Source organism: Callithrix jacchus, chromosome 8 (assembly GCF_049354715.1).
Source record: "Callithrix jacchus isolate 240 chromosome 8, calJac240_pri, whole genome shotgun sequence".
NCBI lineage: Eukaryota > Metazoa > Chordata > Mammalia > Primates > Cebidae > Callithrix > Callithrix jacchus.
In genome coordinates, this window is record NC_133509.1 from 46,087,013 (window position 1) to 46,113,610 (window position 26,598).

Below are 26,598 nucleotides of genomic sequence, written 5' to 3' on the forward strand. Positions count from 1 at the left end.
TCACAGAAATATGATAAAGACAAACAGCCATAATGGAAGAGCCAGGGCTTGAATCCAACTTACCTCATAACCAGTGTACCCCAAGATTAAGAGACTTGATGCGGAGTCCAACAGAACTAGCTTCAAGTCCTGGCTCTAACAGTTATTAGCTTGTTAGCTCAGGCACATTTTTTTCACTGTGACACTTGGCTTCATCATGGAAAATGATGATAATAAGAACCCTCATTGGCCAGGTCAGTGGCTCTCATCTGTAATCCCAGGGACTCAGAAGGCTGAGGCAGGAGGAATGCTTGAGCCCAGGAGTTTGAGACCAGCCTGGGTAACATAGCAAGACCTGTCTCTATAAGAATTAAAAAAAAAAAAAAAAAAAAAAAAAGGCCGGGCACGGTGCCTCACACCTGTAATCCCGGCACTTTGGGAGGCGCCAAGGCAGGTGGAACACCTGAGGTCAGGAGTTTGAGACCAGCCTGGCCAACATGATGAAACCCTGTCTCTACTAAAAATATGAAAATTAGCTGGGTGTGGTGGTATGTGCCTATAATTCTAGCTGCTTGTGAGGCTGAGACAGGAGACTCTCTTGAAACCAGGAGGTGGAGGTTGCAGTGAGCTGAGATTGCACCACATCACTCCAGCCTGAGTGACAGAGCAAGACTCTTGTCACAAACAAACAAAGAATCCAACTTAGTTGGACATGGGGACATACATGTGTTACTCAGGAGGCTGAGGTGGGAGGATGATTTGAGCCCAAGAGTTTGAGACTACATGAACTATCACAAACCACTGCATTCCAGTTTAGATGACAAAGACCCTGTCTCTAAAAAAGAAAAAAAGAGAAATTAAAAAAAAAAAAACCCTCATAGGTTACTGTGGGGTTAAATGAGATAATGCATGCAAAGTGCTCAGGACAGCGCCTTCCCATGGCCAGTGCTCCATGAAAGTGAATGGTTATTGCCTTGGCAACAAGACCCTTTTCACCTTTGCACACTGCTTCCCAGGAGCTTCTCCTTCCATTCCACAGGGTTCATTCTCAATATGTGCCAAGAACCAATGAACCAGATGATGGTTCTGACTCCATGTCTAGCCTCATCCTTCTACATCACAACTGCTTTGTTACCGTTTTTAGTTGAACATATCATCTGCCAGTAGCATACAGTATGATGACTTGACAAACTACAAAGCAAACCCAGAAATATCTGTAGTCAAACCACACAGTCCCATTCTGAGACCCCCTCCAAAGAGCCCCCTCATAACTTTGGGGATTGTAGGAATGCCTGCCACTTGGTGCTAGAAATGCCTATGTCCCTTCTTCAAGCCCTCTGCAATCTGCAAAACTGAAGGGGAAGAAGTGTCGCCAAGCAGGAGCTAGACATCCTCACGGCCTCCTCCCTGCCTGGCACTGGTATCCTCACCTATCTACTGTGTTGTAACATGACCCTCTCCCTCAGAGCCAGGTTGCCCGCAAGCCAGTAATGAAGTGTTTTTATAACCCTGAAAGAAATACTTAAATAAAGTATGTGGCTGGACTATCAAACCCACAAATATAAAAATATTGTGGTGCTCACACACATGCAATGCATGCTGATTAATGACCAGCTCCAAAAATGTTTTACTTGCCATCATAGAGAAATGGGTTGATTGAAGATAAAGGTTTTCATTTTTTAAAAATTAATTAATTTTTTCTTTTTTAAAGACAGGGTTTCACCATGTTGGTCAGGCTGGTCTTGAACTCCCAACCTCAGGTGATCAGCCTGCCTTGGCCTCCAAAGTGCTTGGATCACTCCAAAGGCATAAGCCACCATGCCCAGCCCGAAGATAAAGGTTTTCAATAGACTGATACATAATGAAGTGAATTATAGTTCATTCACTCCTTCAACAAATACTCACTGAGCCCTACCATGGACCAGATGAGCAGCATGCTGGGGATGCAGTGGTGGGCAAAAAAGACAGAATTGCTGCCTTTGATGACCTCATCTTCTAGAGAGGGATATAGATATGCAACAAATATAGAATTATAAGCTGTGGTAAAAGCCACAGAGGAGAGGGACATAGTGATCAGGGAGCAAACCACAGAGATCTGATCTGGTCTGCCAGTCAAAGGAGGCTGCCCAGAGAAAGTAATGAGTATACAGAGTACATGATAGAATGGGGATCTGGGGAAGAAGCCTCAGCATAGGGGAGAGTGTCCAAGGATTACACTAGGGTCACCTTGAGGTCTGGGGCAAGAGAACTGTCTATCAAAAACGTCTTTTATCCAGAGGCCCACTGTGTGTCTTGGGGAAATGGCAGAGAAGATGCTGGGATTCAAGGTTGGGCTGTAGGGGCTGGGCGCGGTGGCTCACGCCTGTAATTCCAGCACTTTGGGAGGCTGAGGCAGGTGTATCGCCTAGGGTCAGGAGTTCAAGACCAGCCTGTCCAACATGGTAAAACCCCATCTTTACTGAAAATACAAAAATTATCCAGGTGTGGTGGTGCATGCCAGTAGTCCCCCCACCTACTTGTGAGGCTGAGGCAGGAGAACTGCTTGAATCTGGAAGGTGGAGGGTGCAGTGAGCCGAGATCGCGCCCCTGCACTCCAGACTGGGTGACAGAGTGAGACTGCATTTCAAAAACAGGCTGGGCTCCTAAATAAGAAAAGTAGAAAAATGTTGCCCCAAACTTCTGAGGGAAGCAAGTTGGGTGGGCAGGAACTCGTCCTGAGGTAGGAGTGCACTGGGCCACATGAACACCACCTGGAAGAACTAACTGGTATCTCGTTCACAAGCCAGACTATTCAGGGTCTGGCCCACACTCAAGAGAGCTGGGCTTGATGACAGCAGAGGAACCATCTCTCCCCTTGCATTAGCAGAGATGCCAGCTGCAGTTGAATGTCACGAGGGCCAGGATAGTGGCCCTGGTCTCTTTTTGGCAGCCAGTGGCTAGGGCAGTAAGAAAAGGGCAGCTACACAGAGTAGTAGACATGGGAAAGCCAAGGGAAGCTTCAGCTGAGAGTGAGCGGCACAGTCAGTCTTGTGGAGAGGATAGGCCCCGGGTGCTGAGATCTCACCTAGTGACTTCAATGTGTTGGGGCCTTGTCTTAGAGATCACAGAATTGTTTTACTGACCCATATGTTGTCAGATTATGAAAACATGATGATATCGTTTGGAAAATGTCCAGAATTGGGAGGTAACATGGTTCGTGGTCCCTTGAAACAAGTGGCAGTCTCTTGGGGGACATTTTCAGCAGGACTGATATGTCAGAAGTACAATAACACCCGTGACATTCCGGATTTAAGTAAGACCTGGGACATCAAAAACCTCATTTACTGCAGGCTCTGGTTCTTTGGGTGCCCACAACTTCCCCCCTTTTTGTAGAGCCATTCATGATTGAAAAATATATCAAAAGAAACAAGTAGGAAACCTTAATATTTATAGTTATTTAAGGAAATGCAAATACAAACCCACTAAAACACTTATTTATTTACTTTTTTGAGAAACAAAGTCTTGCTTTGTCACCCAGGCTGGAGTGTAGTGGCACGATCATAGCTCACGGCAGCCTCTAACTCCTAGGCTCAAGCAATCCTCCCTCCTCAGCCTTCCGAGTAGCAAGGACTCCAGGCACATGCCATCACACCTGGCTAATGTTTAACTTTTTTTTTTTTAGACAGAATCTCACTCTGTCATCCAGGTTGGAGTGCAGTGGCGCATTCTCAGCTCACTGCAACCTCCAACTCCCTGGTTCAAGTGATTCTCGTGCCTCAGCCTCCCTAGTAGCTGGGATTACAGGCATGTGCCACCACACCTAGCTAATTTGTTTGTATTTTTAGTAGAAATGGGGTTTCACCACATTGGCCAGGATGGTCTCGATCTCCTGACCTCGTGATCTGCCCGCCTAGGCCCCCCAAAGTGCTGGGATTACAGGCGTGAGCCACCACACCTGGCCTGTTTAAAAAAAATTTTTTTTTTGTAGAAATGAGGGCTCACTATGTTGCCCAGGCTTTAATAATAATAATAATAATAATAATAATAATAATTTGAACTCCTGGACTCAAGCGATCCTCCCATCTCGCCTCCTAAAGTGCTGAGATTACTGGCATGAGCCACCTTGCACAGCCAATAAAGTACTTTTTTAAAGCAAAATTGAAAAACCACTTTTATCATTCAACAGTTTAACATTCTTAGTTTTTGCAATAGCTAACCTAAAGGTACAAAGGAAGCAGAATTAGATATACGGTCTCTATCCCCTTGAAATTAATTGGCTAACTGGGAGCCAGCCATTAATTAAATAATTGCCCTAAGACATATATAATCACAAATAAACAGGAGGGTCATAAAGATGAGGTACATCTCACTGTGAGAGCTTATGGCAGGCCAACTTATCTACTGGACGGGGTCAAGGAGGCTCCCCTGAGGAAGTGACAATTGAGAAGGTCTGAAGGATGAGAAGGAGTTAACCTTCGCTCTTTTTACCTAGGCTGGAGTGCAATGGCGTGATCTCGGCTCATCGCAACCTCTGCCTCCTGGGTTCAATGCAAGGTAGAAGCAGGGGAGGGAAAGCATTTCAGAGGCAACAGCATGTACAGAGGCTCTGTGGTGGGCAGGAGAGCAGGTGTAACTGAGTACCAGAAAGGCTTATGCGGCTAGAGGAAGTGTTTTAGGAAGTGGAGGTCAGACAGGAAGACAGCGTGGACCATACAGGGTCTATGGCTGCGCTGAGTATGTAGGTCTTTATTCTACAGCTGTGCTGAGTATACGGGGCTTTACCCTAAGAGTGGAGCTATTAAAGGATGTAAGCAGAATTGGGCTGGAATGGGACAATGGAGACATGAGGAGACAGAAAGGAGGCTATTGCAACAGTTTAGACACAAGACAATGTTAGTCATCACCTTACTAGTGGCACTAGAGAGATGGAGGAGAGATACAGAGAAGTGGAGGCATCTTGAAGATAAAACAAAACTGATGACTGACTGGAACATGGGGAGAAAAAGGGGTTATGTAAGATTCCCAGGTGTGTGGCCTGTGGAACTGGATGAATAGAAGTCTTGTTCATCGTGACAGGAATAGAGTACAAAAGCAAGGCCTGGGCTATGTACAGTGGCTCATGCCTATAATCCCAGCACTTTGGGAGGTCAAGGTGGGAGGATCTTTTGAGGCCAGGAGTTCAAGAACAGCTTGTACAACATAAGGAGACTCTGTCGCTACAATAAATAAATTAGCTGGGTGTGGTGGCACATGGCTATAGCCCCAGCTACTCAGGGCTGAGGCAGAAGCACCACTTGAGCTCAGGAATTCAAGGCTCCAATGAGAAATGATCACAATGCTGCACTCAAGCCTAGGCGACAGAGCAAGACCCCGTCTTTTTTTTTTTTGAGACGGAGTTTCGCTCTTTTTACCTAGGCTGGAGTGCAATGGCGTGATCTCGGCTCACTGCAACCTCTGCCTCCTGGGTTCAAGCAATTCTCCTGCCTCAGCCTCCGGAGTAGCTGGGACTACAGGCGTGCACCACCATGCCCAGCTAATTTTTGTATTTTTAGTAGAGATGGGGTTTCACCATGTTGACTAGGATGGTCTCGATCTCTTGACCTCGTGATCCACCCGCCTTAGCCTCCCAAAGTGCTGAGATTACAGGTGTGAGCCACTGCACCCGGCGACCCTGTCTTTAATAATAATAATAATACTTTTTAAAAAGCAAGGCTTGCTTGTTGTTTTATTTGCTCCTTTCCTTCCCCTTCCCTTTTCTCCTCTTTCCCTTCCTGATATGGTTTGGATGTTGTGTCCTCTTCAAACCTGATGTTGAAATGTGACCTCCAATGTTGGAGGTGGGGCTAGTGGGAGATGTTTAGGTCATGGGTGCCAATCCCTCATGAGTGGGACAGCTTGGTAGTGCTGTCCCCACGGTAACGAGTGAGTTCTCATTCTGTGAGTTCATACAAGATCAGGTTGTTTTAAACGAGTCTGGCACTGGGCCAGGTGCAGTGGCTCACACCAATAATCCCAGCACTTTGGGAGGCTGACATGGGTGGACTACCATCCTGGCCAATATGGTGAAACAAAAATTAGCCAGGCGTGGTGGTATGCGCCTATAGTCCCAGCTACTTGGGAGCTGAGGCAGGGGAATCACTTGATCCTGGGAGATGGAGGTTGCAGTGAGCTGAGATCATGTCACTGAACTCCAGCCTGGTGACAAAGCAGAATTCCATCTCAAAAAGAGTCTGGTAGCCGGGTGCAGTGGCTCACGCCTATAATCCCAGCACTTTGGGAGGCCGAGGCGGGTGGATCACGAGGTCAAGAGATCGAGACCATCCTGGTCAACATGGTGAAACCCCATCTCTACTAAAAATACAAAAATTAGCTGGGCATGGTGGCGCGTGCCTGTAGTCCCAGCTACTTGGGAGGCTGAGGCAGGAGAATTGCTTGAACCCAGGAGGCGGAGGTTGCGGTGAGCCGAGATCGCACCATTGCACTCCAGTCTGGGTAACAAGAGCGAAACTCCGTCTCAAAAAAAAAAAAAGACTCTGGTACCTCCTTCTCTCTTCCTTGCTCCGTCTCACCATGTGACACACCTGCTCCCCCTCCACCTTCTACTCTGAGTAAAAACTTCCTGGGACCTCACCAGAAGCTGAGCAGATTCTGGTGCTATGTTTGTAGAGCATGCAGAACTGTGACTCAAATAAAACTCTTTTCTTTGTAAATCCCCCAGTCTCAGGTATTCCTTTATAAGCAATGCAAAACAGACTAACACACTTCCTCCTCTACTCCTTTTTCTTGGGGAAAAAACCAAGAATTTTGAACATGTCTAATTGTAAGTACCTCTGAGATGCCTAAGTGGTGGTGCTAATTAGCATCCAGATACATGACTCTGTGACATAGAGGGTGAACCCTGGGCTGCAGATCTGTATTTGAGATCAATGGCATAGATGGTACTTGAAACCTCAGGCATTTGGCTGGGCATGGTGGCTCACGCCTGTAATTCCAACACTTTGGGAGGCTGAGGCAGGAGGATTGCTTGAAGCCAGTAGTTTGAGGTCAGTCTGGGCAATAAAGCAAGACCCTATTTCTACAAAAACAACAACATAAAACAGGCGTGGTGATGCACACCTGTGGTCCCAGTACTCAGGAGGCTGAGGAAGGACTGCTCGAGGCCAGGAGTTGGAGACAGAAGTGAGTTATTATGGCACCTCTATACTCCAGCCTGGGTGACAAAATGAGACTTCATCTCTAAAAAAGAGAAGAAAAAGGAAACATTGGGCAAGAATGAGAGAGCTAGGGAAAACATACAGTAAGAGAAAGGGGCCTGGGGAAGACCTTGATAAGCGACTGAATGTAGGAAATTAGCCCACAAAAGGGCCAGAGGAGTAGGGAGGGGTCAGAGAGTGAAGAGCAACACTAGCAGAGGGGCTATCCAGAAAGCTAAGGGAGGAGGGTATTTCGGCAGAGACAGTGTGATTCTCAGGGCTGAATCCTGCTGGGAGGTCAAGAACAAAGCCTGAGATGCCCACTGGATCTAGTGAGTCAGAGGTGATCATGGGAAAATGATTCTATGGAGTGATGGGGGCTGGAGTCGAGGAATGAATAGGAAGTTCAGAAAAGGAGACAAAGCATATAAACAACTCTTTCTAGAAGCTTGGGTATTCTATTAGCACATGCAATTGTGAAGTTGAAACCACTGTATTAGGATTCACTGAGGCGAAAACCATATTTCAATGGAAAGAGAGCCACTGTTTGTCCATAGGAAACCCACATGCTAAAACAGAATTGGTGCCCCTCTTAATGAATCTGTGGAGCCTTGATTCTGGTAGGAGTGCCACATATATCATGACAGCAACAAAACAAATGGTCTTCATTTTGGGTACGCACCTGTAAAACTACACAGCACGATCTGTATGTTCAGATGGTTTGGTAGACAATTACTGACACAGGGGCATTTTTAGCCCTTTGATCTACTAGGAACAGGAAGTAGCAGAAAAAGACTAATCGCGGTGATGGATGTGCACATCAGAACTCCTGACTCTCTCCATGTATCAGCACCCAGGTCTCACCACCATTGCCTGTGACACATCAAATAGCACTGAGATCACTTCAAAACCATGAGGCAAGGTCTGCTACGGAAACACAGGCATGCAGCATTCATTCAGTTCACAAATAAGAACAATGAGGGAATGGGAGATTTGGGGACTGAAACATACACTGAAACCCACACTTTGATGCTTGATCATGTCAGAAGCAGGAGATTATTTCAGTCATTCTGGATCGCAATACTTGAGACATTTTGACCAATTTGAAGACACTGACAACACTCACTTGGAACTGAACAGGAATCAGCACACTTTCCTGATCTGTGTGCACATGCCAAAAATCTCCTAACCCTAACTTCTCATACCTGAAGTTTCTGTTTCAGTGACAGGCACCCCTTTTATTTTATCCTTTTTACCCGGAAAACGGATCCTGAAAAGTTGAAATATATGTCAGGAGAATAGGGAATGTTTGACTTTCAAACTGGTATTCGTTAAGGCAAGTATCTCAATGGCACATCACATTGACACCAGCCATGCCTCACATTAAGAGCGCTGGCACTTAAAAACGGGTTTGGGCACACTTGAACATATTTATTCACAGGCTGAGCATATATTAAAGGGAAGAGTTTTCAGGGACAGTTATTTGACAGTGACAGTTATCTACATTCATACATCAGGTATTTGCTTCTCCCCATCTATAAGCTCCTTCTTGGGTTTAAGAAAGTTAGCCAGGCATGGTAGCACACACCTGTAGTCATAGCTACTCGGGAGGCTGAGGCAGGAGAATCGCTTGAACCTGGGAGGCAGAGGTTGCAGTGAGCCGAGATCACGCCATTGCACTCCAGTCTGGGTGACAGAGTGAGACTTCGTCTCAAAAAAACAAAAACAAAAAAAACCCCACACCAGCTTTATTATAGGCTCATGCCTATAATCCCAGCACATTAGGAGGCTGAGGTGGGAGGATCACTTGAGCCCAGAAGTTTGAGAACAGCATGGGCAACACAGGGAGACCCCGTCTCCACTAAAAAATTAAACAAATTAGCTAGGCGTGGTTGTACATGCTGGTGGTCCCAGCTACTTGGGAGGCTGATGTGGGAGGACTGCTTGAGCCTGGGAGGTTGACGCTGCAGTGAGCCCCACTGTACTCCAGCATGGGTGACAGAGTAAGACTCTGTCTTAAAAAACAAAAAAACAAGGTACAGGACCTGTCAAAGTATCTGGTTCCTGCTGCAGATTCACTTTAACAAATACTGATGTCTCTAATGTACAATATGGTAACTAGAATAATAATAATGTGTTATATTTGAAATTTGCTGAGAGTAGATCTTTTTTTTTTTTTTTTTGGTCTCCCAAGGCTGTGTCATCTAAGAAAGAGTAGATCTTAAACATTTTCAACACACACACACACACACACACACAAAGGTAACTATATGAGGAGATGGATATGTTCATTAGCTTGATTGCATTAATCACTTCACGATGTATATAAATATCAAAACAGGATGTTGTACACCTTAAGTATATACCATTTTTGTCAGTTATACCTCAGTAAGGCTGGAGGGAAAATGCCAATGTTTCCATGTCTCCAGGAGAAATGAATGAGGCAAGTGGGTCAAGGCAGGATGCCTGTGTGCAGATGAGACTGGGGTCCCCTGGAATAGCCACCTATTTCCACAGGCAGGTGGCAGCCTCCAGCCGGGGCTGCACAGAGAGATGTGGAAAGAACCCCCTGGCAGAAGAGTGGGGACAGTGACAAATTACAATCACAAAACTTCCCTACTGGGTGCAAGTCAGGAATCCATCTAACGGGAGTTAGAGATAATGTAAGTACCTACAGCCCTTGCAGAGATAATTCAGATATTTAAATTCACTCACCTGTAAATGGTGCTTCCAGAAAAAGGAGTTGGGCTGAAGGAAAGTAGGAGAAAGACCCTCAGAGGGCCAGGAGTGTTGCAGTGGAGAGGGTCCACACAAAGCAGCCAGAATCTACATTTAAAAAAAAATTTTTTTTTTAGTCAAGGTACTGCTTTGTCATGGAGGCTGGAGTGCAGTGTTACGATCACAGCTCATTGCAGACTCAATCTCCCAGGCTCAAGCCACTTCCCACCTCAGCCTTCCGAGTAGCTGGGACGAGCCACCATGTGTACAGACAGGGCCTCATTATGTTGCCCAGGCTGGTCTTGAACTCCTGGCCTCCAGCCATCACCCCACCACCTCACCAGGCCAAAATTTACATTTTTATTTTAGTTCAGTGCTGGGTCCAAGAAGACTGGGTCTCTGGACTGTTAGATGGGAGTGAGTTCTCTCTACTTTTGGGGGCCTGAGCAAGGTGAGGGTGCTGGGGTTGGCTGGTTGGGTTATGGGACAGTAGGCATGTCCAAAAGGTGCCACCCTTTGGCTGCCCTCTCTGTAAACCTCAGGCTCTTGCTTTTACAACGCTGCCTCCAACCTCTTTTCATCTGTCTTCCTTGTCAACATAGGACTTTAAAGTTTATAGCAAGACCTCTTCTGTGCAGCACATGCTCAAGACAATCAATCTTGTTCACCACTTTCATTTTTTGAAAGAATTGGTGGGATTTGGAGGAATGATTCCACCGTAGTCTTTCTTCAATCCCAGCTTTAATATTATGGTTTTAGCATCTGCACATATGTTTTGTTAATGTGTGTGTGTATGTATAAAGACAGAAGTCTTGCTATGTTGCCCAGGCTGGTCTCAAACTCCCGGCCTCAAGCAATCCTCCCGCCTTAGCCTCCCAAAGTACTGGGCTTACAGGTGTGAGCCACTATGGTACATATATATGTGTATGGATATACTTGCCATTATTACCTTATAACTTTTATTCTTAAAAAAAAAAAGAAAAAAAAAAGAAAAACCTGTAATCCCAGCACTTTTGGAGGCTGAGGCTGGTGGATCATTTGAGGTCGGGAGTTCAAGACCAGCCTGGCCAACATGGTGAAACCCTGTCTCTACTAAAAATACAAAAAAAAATTAGCCAGGCATGGTGGTATGCACCTGTAGTCACAACTACTTGGGAGGCTGAGGCAGGAGAGTGGTTTGAACCCAGGAGGCAGAGGTTGCTGTGAGCTAAGATCGTGCCACTGCACTCCTGCCTGGGTGACGGAGCTAGACTCCATCTCAAAAGAAAAAAAAAAAATCTATCAGCCAAGTATAGTGGCTCACGCATGTAATCTCAACTTTGGAAGGCCAAGGTAGGAGGATCACTTGAGCCCAGGGGTTCAAGGCCCACCCGAGCAACAAAGCAAGACCTTTTCTCTACAAAAAAAAATTTGGGGGGCAAAGGTCTCACCCTGTCACCCAGGCGGCTGGAGTACAGTAGTATGATCTTGGCTCACTGCAACCTCCACCACCCAGGCTCAAACAATCCTCCCATCTCAGTCTCCTGAGTAACTGGGATCACATATTCAAGCCAACATACCTGAATAATTTTTTGGTAGGGGGGTAGAGACCGGGTTTTGCCACATTTCCCAGGCTGGTCTCAAACTCTGGGACTCAAGTGATCTGCGTGCCTCAGCCTCCCAAAGTGCTGGAATTATAGGCATCAGCCACTGTGCCTGGCTCTAAATTAAAAAAAAAAAAAAAAAAGCCAGGCATGGTGTCATGTACCTGTGATCCCAACTACTTAGGAAGCTAAGGTGGGAGGACTGCTTGAGCCTAGGAGGTCAAGGATGCAGTGATTTGAGACTGTTGTCACTGCACTCCAGCCTGGGTGGCAGAGTGGGACCTTGTCTAAAAAAAATTTTTAAAGAGATAGCTATTAAAATTTGTTTTAGTCAGGTTCTCCAGAGAAAACAGGACAAATGGGATATATATATATAAAATATAGAAAGATTTATCCTAACGAGAAGTCCCAAGATCTGTAATTGGCAAGCTGGGACCCAGGAGTATCAAAAATATACTCCATTTGGAGTCCAAAAGCCTGAAAAGCAGGAGAGCCAATAGTATAAATTCTAATCTGAAAGCTGGCAGGCTTTAGACCTGTAAGAGCTTATGTTTCAATTCGAGTCTGAGGCAGGAAAAGACCAGGATCCCACCACTCCAGGCAGTTGGGCAGAAGGAGTTATCCCTTTACTCTGGAGGGAAGGTTAGCATTTTTGTTTTATTGAGACCCTAAACTGGGTGAATGAAGCCCACTCATGTTAGGAAAGGCAATCTGCTTTACTCAGTCTACCCATTCAAATGTTAATCTTTTCCTAAAACATTCTCACAGTCATACCAAGAATAATGTTTGGCCAAATATTAGGGCTCCCTGTGGCCCAGTCAAGTGGACATGTAAGATTAACCATTACGCCGCGTGCGATGGCTCACGCCCGTAATCCCAGCACTTTGGGAGGCCGAGGCGAGTGGATCACGAGGTCAAGAGATCGAGACCATCCTGATCAACATGGTGAAACCCTGTCTCTACTAAGAATACAAAAAAAATTAGCTGGGCATGGTGGTGCATGCCTGTAATCCCAGCTACTCAGGAGGCTGAGGCAGAAAAATTGCCTGAAACCAGGAGGTGGAGGTTGCGGTGAGCCAAGATTTTCGCTCCATTGCACTCCAGCCTGGGTAACAAGAGTGAAACTCCATCTCAAAAAAAAAAAAATGATTAACCATTACAAAAATAGAGCACAGGAAGACCTGTTGCTGCACCTAAAACCAACAGTCATACATTCTACCGGCTAGTTCACAAGATTACATCCAACAATGGTGCTGGTAAGTACTTTGGAAAAATGGCCACAATTTAGAGTATTACATGCATTATCCGAATCTAAGTCTCCAAACCCCATTCTATAGATCTAGAAACCAAGGCTGCAAGAAGTGGAGCAATTTACCCAGCGCCATACAGAGAAGTCAGGAACAAGGAATCTGAACACAAATCTGCCCGATTTCCCACTCTGTGTGCTCTTACTACTATGCCAAACACCCCAAGGACAATATGCCTTTACAAGGAAAGGGGTCGAAGTGTTCTATTCTGTGGTACAGTTCAACGAAATAATATTTACAGGTATTCCAAGCATCAAAATCTTTTTATGCATAGTCTAAAAAAAAATACAGTAGGTGAGAAAATAAATTTGTTCTTACCAATTTTTAGATTTATTATAGTTTTTTAAGCACAAATAAAAAACGGTCAATGTTTATTATAATTTAAAAACTTCAGCCGGGCGCAGTAGCTCACACCTGTAATCCCAGCACTTTGGGAGGCCGAGGTGGGCGGATCACAAGGTCAAAAGATCGAGACCATCCTGGCCATGGTGAAACCCCGTCTCTATTAAAAATAACAATAATAATAATTTTAAAACTTCAGGCCAGGTGCAGTGGCTCACACCTGTAATCCCAGCACTTTGGGGAACCAAGGCGGGCGGATCACCTGAGGTTGGGAGTTCGAGACCAGCCTGACCAACATGGAGAAACCCCATCTCTACTAAAAATACAAAATTAGCCAGGGGTGGTGGCATATGCCTGTAATACCAGCTACTCAGGAGGCTGAGGCAGGAGAATGTCTTGAACCTGGGAGGCGGAGGTTGTGGTGAGCTGAGATCATGCCATTGCACTCCAGCCTGTGCAACAAGAGTGAAACTCCGTCTCAAAACAACAACAAAAACCTTCAGGAAGTTGATTCTCCATTTTTATTTATTTATTTATTATTTGAGATAGGGTCATACTCTGTCACCCAGGCTGGAATGCAGTGGCAAGATCACAACCCCCTGGTGCCTTGACCTCCCAGGCTGAAGAAATCCTCTCGCCTCAGCCTCCTGAGTTGTTGGGACTACAGCTGCCCTCCACCACTCCCTGACAATTTTTGTATTTTTTGCAGAGATGGGGTTTTGCCCTGTCTCTACAAAAAAAAAACATGAGACCCTTGGGGCCCAAGAAATCCTTCCACCTTGGCCTCTAGAAATGCTGGAACTACAAGTGTTAGCCACCACGCCCACCTGATGCTACATTTCTGGAAACTACAAATAACGACATGGGGATTATAAAAGCCAGAGTGCTCATCATCAAAGCAAGAGAAAAACATAACCTTTTTTTTTTTTTTAATTTGATGTTTTGCTTGATCGCCCAGGCTGGGGTGCGGTGGTGTGATCTCGGCTCACTATGACCTTCACCTCCCAGGTTCAAGCGATTCTCCTCCCTCAGGCTCCCGAGTAGCTGGGATTACAGGTGCCCACCACCAGGCTAGGCTAAATTTTGTATTTTTAGTACAGACGAGTTTTCCACCATTTGGTCAGGCTGGTCTGGAACTACTGACCTCAGGTGATCCACCTGCCTCACCCAAAGTGCTGGGATTACAGGCGTGAGCCAGTGTCCAGCCGAAAAACGTAACTTTGGGGGAAAAAAATACATGCAAAGGAGTACACATAAAATATATGCACAGTTCGAAGAGTAATAAAATAAATGCTCAGGTACCCAGACCCTTCATCTACCTGGGCAGGAAGGTTGCCTTAAGGGTTGGTGCCGAAGCACTAGGGGACCGGCTTCCTCCAGCGTGGCGCTGCTGAGCACCCGCTCTGAGCATTTCTGCGGGCTACAAAGCAGTTTCCAGGACCAGGAATGGCGGGTCCGCCCACTGCCCGCTTAGTCTCTGCCTGTCCTGGGGATGTGGTTCCCCTCAGCCGGCAGCACGTTTTCCATGGCTGAGGAAAGGAAAGGCCTCCTGCCAGGAAACCCAACATGGTGGGAAAGCTGGTTGACACTTGGGCTTCTCTTTTCCCATGAGGGAACCTGCGCGCCGAGGGAAGTTTCTCCGCACCTAGTGTGGGGCTCAGTGGTGGGATAGGATGTGGCAGCTGTGGAAGCCCGATTTACCTACCCCATGCTCTGAGGCTTTTCACTTCTGTGCCCCTGGGATATGTCTCATACTCAAATCTGATCTCCAGGTTGTTGCTGGGGAAAATCTCAGGGCTGCATATGTGTTTTTTGCTTTCCAGGGGCTGGAGAAGCCGCCATTTTAAAACGGGAACTCCCCTTTTCGTGCTGAATCATCTCAACTCCGCTAGAAGTTAGAAGATAGAGGCAGCCACCAGGCTTATGCCCGGAAACCCAGCGATGTGGGAGGCCCAGGCGAAGGATCGCCTGAGGGTAGGAGTTGGAGAGCAGCCTGGGCAACGTGGAGAAACCCCTCCAACCACCTCCCCACACCGTCCCTACAAAAAAATACAAAAATTAGCCGGACGGTGGCGTGCTACTCGGGATGCGAGGTAGGAGGTTCGCTTGAGCCCAGGAATTTGAGAACAGCCCGAACACAATAGCCAGACGCCATCTCTACAAAAACAAAAACAATCTGGAGACAAAGTCTCACTCTGTCACCCAGGATGTCGCCCAGGCTGGAGTACAGTGGCGTGATCGTGGCTCACTGCAAACTCTGCTTTGCGGGCTCTAACACTCTTCCCTCCTCCCGAGTATCTGGTACCACAGGTGTGGGCAGCCACATCTGGCTAATTTATTGGTTTTGGGTTGTCACTGTTGTTTTTGGTAGAGATGGGGTGTGGCCATGTTGTCCAGGCTGGTCTTGCTAGTCCTGGATTCAAGCGATCCGCCAGTCTTGGCCTCCCAAAGTGTTAGGATTATGGGTGTGGGCCACGGTGCCCAGCTAATTTTTGTATTTTTAGTAGACACCGGGTTGCACAATGTTGGCTTGACTGGTCTCGAACTCCTGACCTCAGGTGTTCCGCCCTCCTCCGCCTCCCAAAGCGCTGGGATTACAGGCGTGAGCCACCGTGCCTGGCCGAAAAACATAACTTTTAGGAAAAAAAATACATACAAAGGAGTATACCTAAAATATGCGCAGTTTGAAGAATAATATAATAAACCATCAGGTACACACTCCCTTTGTCTACCTGGCTGGGAAGGCTACCTAGAGGTTGGCGCCCAAGCACCCGGGGACTGTCCTCCTCCAGTGAGGCGCTGTTGAGTATCCGCTCTCATTGAGCATCTCCACCTGCTACAGAGCAGCTTCCAGGGCTGGGGATCATGGTCCGTCTACCGCCCCCTTTGCCTCTGCCTGTCCTGGAAACGTGGCTCCCTTCAGCAGGCAACACGTTTTCCATGGCTGAGGCAAGGACAGGCCTTACCAGGCAACCCAACAAGGTGGGAAAGCTGGTTGGCGCTTGGAACACATTTTTTTCCACCACGGAATCCGCGCACTGAGAGAAGAGTTTCCCGGCACCTGGTGCAGCCATCAGTGGTGGGAGGGGCGTGGCCGATGTGGAAGCCCGATTTTCCTGCCGCTTGCTTAGAATATTTTCACTTCTACAAGCCTCCCCCCCACCCAGCTCCCCCGGGGATCTGTCTCTTCCTGAAATCTGTGCTCTAGGTTGTCGCTGAGGAAAATCTCAGGGCTGCATATTTGTTTTTGGCTTTCTAGGGGGCGGGGAAGTCAAGCCGCCATTTTAAAACCAGAAATCCCCTTTCTCGCTGAATCATCTGGGCTCGGCCAGAAGTTAGAAGATGGAGGCGCCCAAGGGACTCATGCCAGGAATTGCAGAGATGTGGGAGGCCCAGGCGGAAGGAGAGACTCCGCCCCCCCCCCCGCCGACCCTCCCCTCCCCCCCGTCCCCCCCCCCCCCCGCCTCTAGAAAAAATACAAAAATTAGGCGGACGGTGGCGCGCATCTGTAATTCCAGCTACTCGGGAGGCTCAGGTGGGAGGATCACTTGAGCCCAGGAGTTGGACAGCAGCCCAATCAACACAGCGAGACCTCACCTCTACAAAAAAAAAAAAAAAAAGTAAATTCCTATTTTTTTGTAGAGGTGAGGTATTACTCTGTCACCCAGGCTGTCGCTCTGGCTGGAATACAGTGACATGATTTCGGCTCTCTGCAAACTCCACCTCGCGGACTCAAAGAATCTTTCCTTCTCCAGAGTAGCTGGGACCACAGGTGTGGGTAGCCACGCCTAACTAATTTTTTAGCTTTGGGTGGTGGTGGTGGTGGTTTTTGGTAGAGACGGGATTGCGCGATGTTGCCCAGGCTGGTCTTTGTAGACTCAAGCAATCCGTTAGCCCTGGCCTCCCCAAGTGTATGGATTACAGGCGTGAGCCACCGTGTTAGCTAAGTTTTTTATTTTTAGTAGAGATGGGTTTGCACCGTGTTGGCCAGGCTGGTTTTGAACTCCTGACCTCAGGCGATCCGCCAGCCTAAGCCTCCCAAAGTGCTGGGATTTACAGGCGTGAGCCACCGTGCGCAGCCGAAAAACATAACATGGAAGAAAAAAAAAACATTCAAAGGGGTATACAGTTCTAAGATGAATAAAATAACCCTCGGGTACCCATTCCCTCCGTCTGCCTGGGCGGAAAGCTGCCTAGGGGTTTGTGCCCAAGCACCTGGGGACCATCCTCCCGAGAGGCAGTACTGAGTACGAGCAATGATTGAGCATCTCTGATTACTACAGAGCAGTCTCCAGGGCAGGGGGATGGGTCCGCCCACTGCTCTTTGCCTCTGCCCGTCCTGGGAACGTGGCTCCCTTCAGCAGGCACCATGTTTTCCGTGGCTGAGGCAAGGACAGGCCTCCGGCCAGGAAACATGGCGAGAAGGCTGGTTAAAGCTTGGGACTCACTTTTTCCACATGGAACACGCGCGCTGAGCGAAGTTTCCCCGCGCCTGGGACAGGCATCACTGGTGGGAGGGGCGTGGTGGATGTGGAAGCCTTTTCCTACCGCTTGCTCAGAATACTGTCACTTCTCCATACCCCCAGGAATCTGTCTCATCCTGAAATCTGAGCTCCAGATTGTTGCTGGGGAAAATCTCGGGGCTGCATATTTGTTTTTGGCTTTCTAGGGGGCGGGGAAGTCAAGCCGCCATTTTAAAACTGGAAGTCTCCTTTCTCGCTGAATCATCTGGGCTCGGCCAGAAGTTAGAAGATGGAGGCGCCCAAGGGACTCATGCCGGGAATCCCAGAGATGTGGGAGGCCCAGGCGGAAGGAGAGATCCCGCCCCTGCTGGCCCCACTCCCGTCTCTAGAAAAAATACAAAAATTAGCCGGACGGTGGCGCGCATCTATAATCCCAGCTACTCGGGAGGCTGAGATGAGAGGATCATTTGAGTCCAGGAGTTCGACAGCAGCCCGATCAACAAATCCAGACCTCACCTCTACAAAAATATAAGTAAATAAAATTTTGGAGGCAAGGTCTCACTCTGTCACCCAGGCTGTCGCCCTGGCTGGAGTGCAATGGCATGATTTCGGCTCACTGCAAACTCCACCTCACGGACTCAAGGAATCTTCCCTCCTCCCAAGTAGCTGGGACCACAGGTGTAGCCACGCCTGGCTTTTTTTGGTTTTGGGTTGCTGTGGTTGTTTTGTTTTGGTAGAGACGGGGTTTCGCCATGTTGCCCAGGCTGGTCTTGATAATCCTAGCCTCAAGTGATCCGCTAGCCTTGGCCTTCCAAAGTGAATGGATTACAGGCGTGAGGGACCGCTAAGTTTTATATTTGCAGTAGAGACCGGGTTGGCTCGGCTGGTCTCAAACTCCTGACCTCGGGCGATCCGCCTGCCTAAGCCTCCCAAAGTACTGTGATTACAGGTATGACCACCGTGCCTGGCCGAAAAACATAACTTTTGGGGGGAAAAAACACATTCAAAGGAGTACACAGTTCTAGGACGAATAAAATAACCCTCAGGTACCCATCCCTTCCGTCTACCTGGGCAGGAAGGCTGCCTAGGGCTTGGCGCCCAAGCACCTGGGGACCATCCTCCTCCAGTGAGGCACTGTTGAGGACCCACTCTAACTGATCGTCTTTGGCAACTACAGAGCGGTTTCCAGGGCAAGGATGGTGGTCCACCCACCATCCTCTGTCTCTGCCTTTCCTGGGAACGTGGCTCCCTTCAGCAGGAGGCACCACGTTATCCAAAGATGAGGCAAGGACAGGCTTCGACTAGAAAACTCAACATGGTATGAAAGTTGGTTGACGCTCGGGACTCACTTTTTCCGCCACGGAACCAGCGCACTGAGAGAATAGTTTCCCTGCGCCTGGTGCAGGCATCAGTAGTGGGAGGGGCGTGGCGGATGTCGAAGTCCGATTTTCCTACCGCTTGCTCAGAATATTCTCATTTCTCCAAGCCCCCCCCCCCCATCTGTCTTCATCCTGAAATCTGAGCTCCAGGTTGCTGCTGAGGAAAATCTCGGGGCTGCATATTTGTTTTTAGCTTTCTAGGGGGCGGGGAAGTCAAGCCGCCATTTTAAAACCGGAAGACCCCTTTCTCGCTGAATCATCTCGGCTCGGCCAGAAGTCAGAAGATGGAGGCGCCCCACGGGACTCATGCCAGGAATCCCAGAGATGTGGGAGGCCCAGGCGGAAGGAGAGACCCCGCCCCCCACCCGGTCTCTACAAAAAATACAAAAATTAGCCGGACGGTGGCGCGCATCTGTAATCCCAGCTACTCAGGAGGCTGAAACGAGAGGATTGCTTGAGCCCAGGAGTTCTACAGCAGCCTGATCAACACAGAGAGACCTCACCTCTACAAAAAAAATAAGTAAATTTTTGGAGTATGGTCTCACTGTCACCCAAGGCTGTCGCCGTAGCTGGAGTACAGTGGTGTGATTTCGGCTCACTGCAAACTCCAAGTCGTTGGACTCAATTTTCCTTCCTCCCGAGTAGCTGAGTCCTCAGGTGTGGGCAGCCACGCCTGGCTCATTTTTTGGCTTTGGGTTGTTGTTGGGTGATTTTTTTTTTTTTTTTGGTAGTGATGGGGCTTCGCCATGTTGCCCAGGCAGGTCTTTATAGTTCTAGACTCAAGCGATCTGCTAGCCTTGGCCTCCCAAAGTGTTAGGATTACAGGCGTGAGCCACGGTGCCCAGCTCAGTTTTGTTGTATTTTTAATAGAGACGGGGTTGCATCATGTTAGCCAGACTAGCCTTGAACTCCTGACCTCAGGCGATCCACCCACCTCAGCCTCCCAAAGTGCTGCGGTTACAGGTGTAAACCATTGTGCCTGGCCAAAAAAAACCCCCATAACTTTTGGAAAAAATACATTCAAAAGAGTATACAGTTCTTAAGACAAAATAGCTCTTGGTTACCCATCCCCTCCGTCTACCTGGAGGGGGAGGCTGCCTAAGGGTTGGCGCGCAAGGACTTGGGGACCATCCTCCTCCAGTGAGGCACTGCTGAGTAAACGCTCTGAAAAAGCGTCTCTGCCGAGCAGTTTCCAGGGCGGGGGATGGTGGTCCGCCCACCGCCCTCTTTGTCTGCCTGTCCTGGAAACGTGGCTCCCTTCAGCAGGAGGCACCACGTTTTCCATGGTTGCAGCAAGGACAGACCTCCAACCAGGAAACTCAACATGGTGGGTAATCTGGTTGACGCTTGAAACTTATTTTTTACACCACGGAACCTGCGCACTGAGAGAAGAGTTTCCTCGCGCCTGGTGCAGGCATCAGTGGTGGGAGGTGCGTGGCCGATGTGGAAGCCTGATTTTCCTGCCTCTTGCTCAGAATATTTTCACTTCTCCGTGCCCGCCCCCCCCATGGATCTGTCTCATCCTGAAATCTGAGCTCCAGGTTTGTTCCTGGGAAAAATCTCAGGGTTGCATATTTGTATTTGGCTTTCTAGGGGGCGTGGAAGTCAAGCCGCCATTTTAAAACCAGAAGTCCCCTTTCTCGCTGAATCATCTTAGCTCAGCCAGAAGTTAGAAGATGGAGGAGCCCACGGAACTCATGCCAGGAATCCCAGAGATGTGGGAGGCCCAGGCGGAAGGAGAGACTCCGCCCTGCCCACCCCAGTCTCTAGAAAAAATACAAAAATTATCCAGACGGTGGCGCGCATCTGTAATCCCAGCTATGCCGGAGGCTGAGGTGGGAGGATCGCTTGAGCCCAGGAGTTTGACAGCAGCCCAATCAACACAGCGAGACCTCACCACTACAAAAAAATAAATAAATTTCTGGAGCAAGAGCTCTGTCACCCAGGCCGTCGCTGTGGCTGGATTGCAGTGCCGTAATTTCAGCTAAATGCAAACTCCACCTCATCGGACCCAATCTTCTCTCCTCCCCAGTAGCTGTGACCACAGGTGTGAGCAGCCATGCCTGGCTAATATTTTGGTTTGGGGTTGTTGGGTTTTTTTGTTTTTGTTTTGGTAGTGATGGGGTTTCGCCATGTTGCCCAGGCTGGTCTTTCTAGTCCTAGACTTAAGAGATCTGCTAGCCTTGGCCTCCCAAAGTGTTAGGATTACAGGCGTGAGCCATGGTGCCCAGCTAATTTTTATATTTTTAGTCTAGACGGGATTGCACCATGTTGGCCAGGCTAGCCTTGAACTCCTGAGCTCAGGTGACCCGCCCGCCTTAGCCTCCCATAGTGCTGGGATTACAGGTGAGAGCCACTGTGCCTGGCTGAAAAACATAACTTTTGGGGGGGTGAAATACATGCAAAGGAGTGCGTAAAATATGTGCAGTTTGAAGCGTAACACAATAAACCTTCAGGTATCCACGCCCTCCGTCTACCTGGATGGGAAGGCTGCCTAGGGGTTGGCGCCCAAGCACCTGGGGACCATTCTCCCCCAGCAAGGGGCTGCTGAGTACCCACTCTGATTGAGCATCTCTACCTGCTACAGAGCAGTTTCCAGGTGGTCCGCCCACCGCACGTTTTCTCTCTGCCTGTCCTAGGAACATGGGCTCCCTTCAGCAGGCACCATGTTTTCCATGGCTGAGGCAAGGACAGGCTTCCTGCCAGGAAACCCAACATGGTGGGAAAGCTGGTTGACGCTTGGGACACGGTTTCTACCACGGAACCCACGCACTGAGGGAAGAGTTTCCCGGCACCTGGTGCAGACATCAGTGGTGGGAGGGGCGTGGCAGATGTGGAAGCCCGATTTTTCTACCGCTTGCTCAGAATATTGTCACTTTTCCGTGCCTCCCCCCCCCGCAACCGGGGATCTGTCTCATCCTGAAATCTGAGTTCCAGGTTGTTGCTGGGGAAAATCTCGGGGCTGCATATTTGTTTTCCACTTTCTAGGGGGCGGGGAAGCCGCCATTTTAAAACGAAGTCCCGTTTCTCGCTGAATCATCTCAGCTCGGCCAGAAGTTAGAAGATGGAGGCGTCCACGGGACACATGCCGGGAATCCCAGAGATGTGGGAGGCCCGGGCGGAAGGAGAGACTCCACCCAACACCCCCCCCCCCGCCCCCCGTCTCTACAAAAAAATACAAAAATTAGCGGAACGGTGCTGTGCATCTGTAAGTAATCCCAGCTACTGGGTAGCCTGAGGTAGGAGGATCACTTGAGCCCAGAAGTTCCACAGCAGCCGGATCAACATAGCCAGACCTCACCTCTACAAAAAAATAAGTAAATAAAATTTTGGCGACAAGGTCTCACTCTTTGATCCAGGCTGTCGCCCTGGCTGGAATACAGTGGCGTGATTTCGGCTCACTGCAAACTCCACCTCGCGGACTCAAAGAACCTTCCTCTCGAGTAGCTGGGACCACAGGTGTAGGCAGCCACGCCTGGCTAATTTTTTGGGTTGGGGTTGTTGTTTTGTTTTGTTAGAGGTGGGGTTTTGCCATGTTACCCAGGTTGGTCCTTATAGTTCTGGATTCAAGCGATCAGCTAGCCTTGGCCTCCCAAAGTGTTAGGACTACAGGCATGAGCCACCGTGCCAGCTAAGTTTTTTATTTTTAGTAGAGAGGGGTTTTCACCGTGTTGGCCAGGCTGGTTTCGAACTCCTGACCTCAAGCGATCCTCCCGCCTCAGCCTCCCAAAGTACTGGGATTACAGGAGTGAGCCACCGTGCCTGGCTGAAAAACATAACTTTTGGGAAAAAAATACATTTAAAGGAGTATACAGTTCTAAGACGAATAAAATAAACCCTCGGGTACCCATCCCCTCCTACATGGGCGGGAAGTCTGCCTAGGGGTTGGCGCCAAGCACCTGGGGACCGTCCTCCTCCAGCGAGGCACTGCTGAGTACCCGCTATGCTTGAGGTCTCTGCTGTCTACAGAGCAGTTTCCAGGGCGGGAGATGGTAATCCCGCCCTCTTTGTCTCTGCCTGTCCTGGGAACCTGGCTCCCTTCAGCAGGCACCACGTTTTCCATGGCTGAGGCAAGGACAGGCCTCCAACCAGGAAACCCAACATGGTGGGAAAGCTGGTTGACGCTTGGGACTCATTTTTACACCACGGAACTCGCGCAGAGAAGAGTCTCCCTGAGCCTGGTGCAGGCATCAGTGGTGGGAGGGGGCGTGGAGGATGTGGAAGCCTCATTTTTCTGCCGCTTGCTCGGAATATTTTCACTTCTCCATCCCCCCCACCCCCACTCCCCCGGGGATCTGTCTCATCCTGAAATCTGAGCTCCAGGTTGTTGCTGGGGAAAATCTCGGGTCTGCATATTTGTTTTTGGTATTCCAGGGGGCGGGGAAGTCAAGCCGCCATTTTAAAACCAGAAGTCCCCTTTCTTGCTGAATCATCTTGGCTCGGCCAGAAGTCGGAATATAGAGGCGCCCAAGAAGCTCGTGCCAGGAATCCTAGAGATGTGAGACGCCCAGGCGAGAAGATCACCTGAGGGCAAGAGTTTGAGACCAGCCTGGGCAACATGGAGAGACACCAATCCCCAACTGCCCCCCACTGCTTCTACAAGAAGTACAAAAATTAGCCGAACAGTGATGTGCTTCTGTAACCCCAGCTATTCGGAAGGCTGAGGTGGGAGGATCACTTGAGCCCAGTAGTTCAAGAGCAGCCTGATCAACAGAGCAAGACCTCACCTCTACAAAAATGAATGAATAAATGTTTGGAGACAAGTTCTAACATTGTCACCCAGGCTGTTGCCCACGCTACAGTGCAGTGGTATGGTTTCGGCTCACTGCAACCTCTGCCTGGTGAACATAACCTTCCCTCCTCCCAAGTAGCTGGGACCACAGGTGTGGGCAGCAGCCATGCCTGGCTAATGTTTTGGTTTGGGGTGGTGGTGGTGGTGGTTTTGGTAGACGGGGGTTGGCCATATTGCCCAGGCTGGTCTTTCTAGTCCTGGACTCAAGCGATCTGCTGGTCTTGGCCTCCCAAAGTGTTAGGATTGCAGGCATGAGCCACGGTGCCCAGCTAATTTTTGTATTTTTAGTAGAGATGGGGTTGCACCATGTTGGCCAGGCTAGCCTTGAACTTGTGACCTCAGGTGATCCGCTCACCTCAGCTGCCCAAAGTGCTGGGATTACCACCGTGCCAGGCTGGAAAACGTAACTTTTGGAAAAAAATATGTATATATTTAAGGGAGTATACATAAAATATACGCACAATTTGGAGAGTAATAAAATAAATGTTCAGGTACCCACCCCCTGTCTACCTGGGCAGGAAGCTGCCTAGGGGTTGGCGCCCAAGCACCTGGGAACCATCCTCCTCCAGCGAGGCGCTACTGAGTACCTGTTCTGCTTGTCTCCGGGGGCTACAGAACAGTTTCCAGCGTCGGGTATGGTGGTCTACCCACTGCCCGCTTTGTCTCCACCTGTCCTGGAGACATGGCTCCCCTCAGCAGGCACGTTTTCCGTCGCTGAGGCAAGGACAGGCCTCCTGCCAGGAAACCCAACACGGTGGGAAAGGTGGTTGACACTGGGACCTCATTTTCCCCTTCATGGAACCCGTGCACCAGGGGAAGAATTTCCTTGCGCCAGTGCGGGGATCAGTGATGGGAGGGGCGTGGCGGCTGTAGGAAGTCCGATTTTCCTACCACTTACTTGGAATATTTTCACTTCTTCATGCCCCCGGGATCTGTCTCATCCTCAAATCTGAGCTCCCCAGTTGTCACAGGGAAAAATCTCGGGCTGCATATTTGTTTTTGATTTTCTGGGGGGGCGGGGAAGTCAAGCTGCCATTTTAAAACCGCATGTCCCCTTTCTTGCTAAATCATCTCGGCTCTGCCAGAAGTTAGAAGATGGAGGCGGCCATCTGGTTCATGCCCCAAATCCCAGAAATGTGGGAGGCCCAGGTGGAAGGACTGCCAGAGAGCAGGAGTTCAAGTCCAGCCTCAGCAACATGGTGACACACACACACACACACATCCCCACCCCTCACACCGTCTCTACTAAAAATACAAGAATTAGCCAGATGGTGGTGCATGTCTGTAATCCCAGCTACTGGGGATCTGGAAGCTGAGATGGGAGTATTGCTTGAGCCAGGGAGGTCGAGGCTGAATGAGCTGTGATTGCACCACTGGACTCTAGCTTGAGTGGCAGAGAGGGATTCTGTCTCACCAGATAAGGAAGAAAAAAAAGAAGATGAAAACTTTTAGTATATATATTTAACTACAGGAAACAGTAAAAATGGCAAAGCTGGTTTAGGAGCTGATGTGAGACTCCTAGAAACTTATCTTTCCCAAAGCGAATTCAGAGGAACCTCGGGCTTGTGAAAAAAAGGATTATGTGGCCAAACAAGTTGGGAAGAAGAACAGTCTATGTTATGTTGTCTACACCGCTTATGCAAATATAGGAGACGCATTAACGTATTAGGAAAAAGAAACGTTCTGCAGTTTTGTTTTGTTTTTTTTTCTTCGAGGCAGAGTCTTGCTCTGTCGCCAGGCGCTAGGCTGGAGTACAGTGGCGCAATCTCGGCTCACTGCAATCTCTGCCTCCGGGATTCAAGCAATTCTCCTGCCTCAGCCTCCCTAGTAGCTGGGACTACAGGCGCACACCACCACACCCAGCTAATTTTTATACTTTTTAGTAGAGACGCGGTTTCACTATGTTGGCCAGGATGGTCTTGATCTCTTGACCTCGTGATCCGCCTGCCTCGGCCTCCCAAAGTGCTGGGATTACAGGAGTGAGCCACGGTGCCTGGCCTGTAGTCATCTTTTAAATGTTGGGTTACTCTGGATTTCCCTAACATATTTAACCACCAAAACTTTTCACTAGGCCTGTCACCAGAATGCAACTTGCAGTGTTCTGGGGAAATGCTAGTACCTGCCTGCCCCAAGGTAGGCACTCACTAATGACCTTGGCATGCATGAATGGTTTCCTGACCAGCGATGCTCGTGACAGCACACTCTGAATGGTACAGTATGCTTAGACCCCTGAGAAAAGTTGTAGCTCAGGAGGGAAAGGCAATGAGGACAAAGCCATAGCCACTGTAGTCAGAGAGAGCTGCGGAGGAGGAAACCAACACAACACTGGCAAATTTGCTTTGTGGGTACAAGGAAGCATTATTCTAACGTTTTAGGTGGTGCTTTCCCAGAGGAAAGGAGTGCCTTAAATTATGAAAAATAAAGCATAAGATCTTGTTATTTGACTTGTGTTTGAATCAGCAGTAGTCTCATTACCAAGGATTAAATTAATGATTATTTTTAAAATGTTATTGTTTCAGTAGCAGCTTAAGAATATAAGCTACTTAGAACCAACCCAAATGCTCATCGATGATAGACTGGACAGGGACAATGTGGCACATATACACCATGGAATACTATGCAGCCATCAAAAACTATGAGTTCGTGTCCTTTGTAGGGACATGGATGAACCTGGAAACCATCATTCTCAGCAAACTGACACAAAAACAGAAAACCAAACACCACATGTTCTCACTCATAGGCGGGTGTTGAACAATGAGAACACATGGACACAGGGAGGGGAGCACTACACACTGGGGTCTGTTGGGGGGAAATAGGGGAGAGACGGCGGGGGGTGGGGAGTTGGGGGGAGAGAGCATGGGGA

At 48.8% G+C, this 26,598-nt stretch overlaps 2 long non-coding RNA genes across 3 annotated transcripts; one reads left to right on the forward strand and one right to left on the reverse strand.

The window, feature by feature from the left end:
• Positions 1 to 5,586: 5,586 nt before the first annotated feature.
• On the reverse strand, positions 5,587 to 19,268 carry LOC108593414 (uncharacterized). The gene is made up of 3 exons (XR_004729714.3): positions 18,914 to 19,268; positions 9,867 to 9,977; positions 5,587 to 8,024 (listed from the first exon to the last, which is right to left on the reverse strand). It is a non-coding gene; the product is annotated as an uncharacterized LOC108593414 (long non-coding RNA).
• LOC144577353 (uncharacterized) lies at positions 17,744 to 26,132 on the forward strand. 2 transcript variants are annotated; one of them, XR_013521040.1, is made up of 3 exons: positions 17,744 to 18,882; positions 20,537 to 20,990; positions 21,932 to 26,132. It is a non-coding gene; the product is annotated as an uncharacterized LOC144577353 (long non-coding RNA). The 2 variants fall into 2 exon arrangements; XR_013521039.1 differs by lacking the exon at positions 17,744 to 18,882 and adding an exon at positions 19,039 to 20,270.
• The last annotated feature ends 466 nt before the right edge of the window (positions 26,133 to 26,598 follow it).